Source organism: Palaemon carinicauda, chromosome 10 (genome assembly GCF_036898095.1).
Source record: "Palaemon carinicauda isolate YSFRI2023 chromosome 10, ASM3689809v2, whole genome shotgun sequence".
Lineage (NCBI taxonomy): Eukaryota > Metazoa > Arthropoda > Malacostraca > Decapoda > Palaemonidae > Palaemon > Palaemon carinicauda.
Window position 1 is genome coordinate 13,050,004 of NC_090734.1, and position 6,691 is coordinate 13,056,694.

Sequence of the window (6,691 nt, forward strand, 5' to 3'; positions counted from 1 at the left end):
TCATCATCAATAGCAGCAATCAAAGTAAACAGGCCAGGTCATCGACAATCGTTAATCCAAAAAAAAGCAGTCTAAATATGATCAGTTCCAGGCCAGGTCATCAACAGTAATCCACTTTCTAGAAATTTAGTCACTCCAAAGGAGGAATCGCAGCCTGCCAAAATAAAAAAAGAAAAACACTTACGAACACTTCTAGCTAACTGAACTATCGCACTATAATCAAAGATAAATAATAAATTGTTCCTATCATTCACAATCACGACAAGCAAAGATAAACAAAACTGTACTTACTTTGAAAATCAAAAACCACTTCCACGCTGGTCAGAAAAATATAAATGTAATCCAGCTCTCACACAACTGCCTTATGCTGCAGTCAAATAAAAAAAGCATTCGCTCCGAAACATTCACCACTGTCGTAACCTTACTAAAAATGAAAACAAACAATCTCATTTATACCAACAGTCTTCCTCACCACAAACGATCGTTACACTAACTACTTTCGCTCGCTAACACAATATCTCTCTCTCTCTCTCTCTCTCTCTCTCTCTCTCTCTCTCTCTCTCTCTCTCTCACACACACACAGGATTTGGCAAAACAAAAATAAAAATAAAGCAAAAATAAATCCTCCACATTCCTCCCCCCTTACTTTGCCAAATCCTTCTCACACAACACTTACATTATTTTTTTCATAACCCAGTCGCAGTCGGGAACGGGACCTCTACTCCGAGTAACTGGGCCTCCATATACTCTCTCATTCACTTCTTCCTTATCACAATCATTAGCTACATTAACACTATTCCTATCTAAATCCCTATCATCTAATATATCATGTACAATCATATCTACCTCGTTCTCATCTGGCCCTATAATTACACTCATTTCTGTAAACAGTTCATCCATTTCATCAAAAACATTCTCAACTTTAGTAAAAGATTCATTCATACTACTAATCATTCTCCTATCTCTCACTCTCGCATTCGTCATCCTTTCTTTTACATCACCTAAGGAAAAGCCACACACACTATAGGTATCATTCATACTCAGCCATGATTCATCTGTATTAACACATTTATCTTCCATACACACTTGCACATTTACACCCTTGTCATACTTATTTCTATTCTCACTTTTACTTATAAAATTTCCCCTTCTTTCATCTTTACTTAAAGCTCTTGTATTCTTCCTTTTCTTATATTCTACTAACACTAACTGTTTACCTTCCAGACCTAAGTCCTCATACATACTAGGTTCACCCTTGTTCCTTTTCAACCATTTACTCATCCCATTCTCTTGGATATACTCAGGTACCTCTTTCCATTTACGCAACTGGTTGTGGTGGGCCCTAATTTTTTCCACAATACCACCCACACACAACTTACCCAAAACGTAACTTAATCCACTCGAACCAACTTCTAACACATCATAGGGACCTTCAAATTTATCACGCACCTTATTTACATTCATTCTACCCTTTTCAATTACTTCTTTCATCACTCTCTCACCAACTTTAAAGCTTTCAAACCTCTTATTTGCTTTCCTCCACACATCTCTATCATCCTCCGACACACCCAACCTCGGTCTTATTATCTTTTCAAAATTTAAAACAAACTTACATGGAGACATACCCGTACTCTTATGCACTGTTGCATTGTAAGCCCACAACACTCTACCAACATACAAATCCCAATCATTACCACATGTACTCATCATTCGCAAAATTTCAGTTAATGTTCTTACAGTCCTTTCAGCCAACCCATTCGCACTTGGCATATAAGGAGTCGAATACACATGTTCAATACCCCATTCTCTTAACATCTGCTCAAACTCCCATCCAACAAACTCAGGGCCATTATCACTTAACATTCTCACAGGCTTACACACACACATCGGCAACATCACTTGACCAACCATTCTTGCAACAGTCTCGCTCCGTTTATCCTTGATGGGTATTGCATAGGTAAATTTACTCATGTGATCAACCATAACAATCATTCCCACATGTCTTCTCGCAGTCACAGGCAACGAAACACAATCAATCACAAACATCTCAAATGGTTCTTTCATACGTAATCTCAAAACAGGCGGATTAGCATGCACTCTCTGATACTTCCCTTTCTGGCAATCTTCACACGTAGTCGCTACATCCTTACATATCTGACTCAACCCAGGTGTAAACAATCTCTCACGCATGCATTCCCATAATTTATTCTTACCCATATGCCCATATCTGTCATGCACTAACATACACATACTTACTGCTGCATGCATTGGAAACACAGGAAGATATATATCTTCATCCATTCCTTTATGTAGAAAATAAACAATATTCTTACACACAATAAGTCTCTTACTAACTTTCTTATACACCTCTAAATCAGACGACCATTCTTCTACCTCAATACTATTCAACATACATTCACGTAACCTTTTAATTTCCTCACATTCATCTTGCATTTCTTCCACCTCCTCTTTAGTCAGTAGATCATCCTCACTCCTCGTAATATCAACCATGCCAACAAAATTCGCCATAAATACACTATTATCTTCTATCACAACTACTTCACATCCATTTTTCAGAAGCAAACCACTACCAATATCAACTGATAAATCATGCAATCTTAAAAAGTCAATTCCTATCAAAAAACAACTAGGCATCTCATTCTCTCCCATTACAATAAAATTATGTTCCACCTCCATACTTCCCAGTTTTACTTTCAAACGCACTTCTTCCCAAACTAGCAAACTTCCTTTACCTATCCCATGAATTCTCACACTCGTACATTGCCGTTTCACTTCCCAATTGTACCGCTCTATTTCCTTGATAACAGACATATTCACTAATGACACTTGTGCACCTGTATCAATTAAACTACAGTATTCATTCTCATTTATACCCACATACGTCATCATTCTTCCTTTTACACCATGCATACAAATGTTTACTCTCCTATCAATAGGGTCATCCTTATCACACCCATGGTCATCTTCGCTATCTTCTATGCTCATACCACTCTGATTCAAATCACTCGGACAATCCTCCTTCTTACTCAACAACTTGCAACATCTTTCATTACATTGTAACCTCAATATATACTCCCTTTCAGTCTCTTTATTTGCTCGGTACTGCATCGGACGATTCCACCCAAAATACAAATAAACAGTGACACCATATAACATACTTACTACCAACAATACTTTTGATAACAATTCACCCTCAAGCATACTATCCTCCTCCTTATATGCCATTTCTTTTGATACTTCATTCCTAACACTCATTCTAAGCTCATCTATACTAGCAGGTATATCCCTATTCAAACCCTTCAATTTAACCTTATTTAACCCACACAAAATACATTTATACACCATGTCATCCCCTTCAAAACTTTGTACCACCATTAAATCTTCCGGCAACCTTTCAAAATTACTATCATTCTCGCTACTCTCTTCTATCTTACCATGCATTCTTGACATCGCATCTGCTATCACGTTCTTACTCCCAGGTACATATTCTAGCTTAAAGTCAAATTCATTCAAATCCTCTATTGTCCTCGCAACTCTAGCATTCACAGACTCTTTCCTAATCATGTACACTAGGGGCTGATGGTCAGTACGCACAATAAATTTCACACCATACAAAAATACCTTCAACGCTTTCACGCAAAATCTTATCGCAGCCAACTCCCTTTCAATCGTGGAATACTTTCGCTCAGCCTTATTAAATGCTTTACTTACATACGCTATCACTCTCAACTGTTCATCTTCGTTTATTCTTTGCATTTGAACCAAGCAACCGCCCATACTAATCCCACTAGCATCCATATATAACTCTAGCATACTCGCATGTTCACTATAATCGGGAAAAGCCAAAGTGACGTCTCTCGCAGCCTCTTCTTTCAAGTTTTCAAATGCTTCAATCATACGCTCATCCCATTTCAGTCTCGTACTATTTCTCTTACCTGTCCACTCATTCAAAGGCTTCCCTATTCCCGAACAATCTCTGACAAACTTCCGACCAAATTCAATTAACCCAAGAAACCCTCTCAACTCACGCACCGTATGAGGACGTGGAAACTCTCTCACCTTACTCACAAACTTTTCACTCTTCCTTATACCCGATTCACTCACCACATGCCCAAGAAATTCCACCTCCCCGGCCAACCATGTACACTTTTCAAGCTTAACTTTCACCCCAACTTCTATCAACCGTTCTAATACTGCTTCAAGCAACTGCATGTGTTCCTCAACTGTCTCACTAGCAATCAAAATATCATCAATAAAAACAGTCACCTTCTGTCTATCAAACCCAGCCAAAACTACATTCATCGCCCTCTGGAAGGCAGCAGGCGCATTAGCAAGGCCAAAACTTAATCTTTTAAACTGAAAATGACAACTTCTACTTGAAAATGCCGTAATGGGCCTGCTCCCCTCTGCCAGAGGCATCTGGTAATAGCCCCTAACTAAATCTAACTTTGTAAAAACTTTCATACCATGCATCTTATACACACAGTCAGACACTACATTCATCGGAAAACGTTCTTTAACAGTTACTTCATTCACCTTCCTATAATCAATACACATCCGTAAACTTCCATCCGGCTTTCTTACAGGTACAATAGGGCTATTCCAGGCACTCTCACTCCTTTCTATTACACCCATTTGTTCTAACTCCTGGTTCTGCTCTTCTATTTCTCTGGCAATAGGCGGAGAAAAATGTCGGGGACGCTGATATATGGGGGTATCATTACTAAGAACTATCTTAAATTCAGGCAGCTTTGATCCCCCACAATCCTCGTCACCGCGACTCAAAACTCTCCGTCTATCCCATAACATCCTATACAATTGTTCCCTTTCCCCCTCACTTATATTCTCATCTACATTAATTCTTTCTTTCAAACTTTCATAGTCCCAATCGTCATCCGGCTTTATCTTACCCGTCATAACCCGTCTCAATTTAACATACCTTTCATCCTCTACATTGACCAACGTATACATACATCCCATGCAATCACCCTCACGTATACCCCGTATTCTCTTCCTCCTTACAGTCGGCAACAAGCTCACATACACCTTCGGCTCCTGCAAATTCAAAATACCATCATACACATGCACACTTGCTTTCACCAAATTACTTGCTTCTGAACCTTCCACTACATATTCACAATTGTCACTATTGGCAATTCCTAGACTATTCGGCCATGCAACTTTTACACTGACAACCTCACTCGCATCTTTTGACAATTTAACACCTTCTTTTGCTATTAACGGCACACCTTTCCATACCTTCGTACATACACTACCATCTTCATTCAAATAAAATTCCCCACAAAATTTACCCTTAACTTTCATCTCTATCATATTTACATTAGGATGTACAATCATACCGCATTTTTTCAAGAAGTTATAACCTAACAACACATCGTATTTGTCATTTACTCCCTCAACCACATAAAAATCATTATCTTCCATCATCAGCCCCCCAATCATGACATTTTCACGCAACTTTCCTTGCACAGACATACTTAAATTACCGATACCTTTCACTTCACCTTTACACCCCCTAAATTCACACACATCCCTTACCTTATCGTATGCATTCCTAAACATTAAATTGACACCACAACCAGTATCAATCAGACCAACTAGCTCTATTCCCTTAAAATTTACTTTTGCACTCATGCAGTCATAAGCTCTTTCGCCCATCACGTCTTCATGTAGTAAACCTTCACGAACATGCATCACATTCACTCCGCACACACTCGAGGACTCACCCAGCTGAACCCTCTTACACTCTAGTTTCCCGAACATCCTGGCTGATTTCCTCCCTTCTTCCTACATACCCTAGCTACATGCCCATCTGCACCACATTCAGTACACTTACCCCGTGGCTCCTTGCACATTCTAGCATAATGCCCATCCTTACCACAATTACCGCAAATCACATTTGTACGATTACTCCGACATCCACTCGCTATGTGCCCTGTCATACCACACCGATAACATTTTACCCCTTTCTCTTTCGTGCACTCGCTAATTCTATGCCCTACCTCACCACATCCAAAACAAGCACTTAGAGCCCATCTACATTCATTCTTCTTATGTCGTACTTTCCCACATCTATAACACTTCTCTTCACGGATACAACTACCTGACCTATCTTGCGGCGCACTAGCACTCCTATCCCTCCAAACCTGATTCCCTTGCCTAAACCCTTCATTTGTCCTTACAGGTATTCCCACATTACTCGCCCTAACACTCCTATCTACTACACTATCAGCTACCCTCATCGGTCCTCTCATAACAGCATCTCTAAAACTAACAAATTCTGGCACACTTTCCTCCATTCCAGTTCTTACACTCACAGATTTACTTTCTTTCATACACCTATCCAACTCGTAATCCTCAACTATCTCTAAAATATCATCCCATGTCAATCTTTCTTTCGTCCACCTCATTTTCTCCTTTCGTTTCAAATTAACAAACTCAGCAACATTCTCGGGTACAGTAGCCAAAAACTTCCTCATTAACTCCTTATTCTCATTTATACCTTCATCCCCATACTTCTTCCTAGCTAAAGTTTCCAACCTACATACGTACATTGATATCGCTTCTCCTGCATTCATCCGTGCTTCATCAAAATCATTCTTACGCTTATACTTAACACTCCCTTTCATACGTTTTACCTGCTCAATTA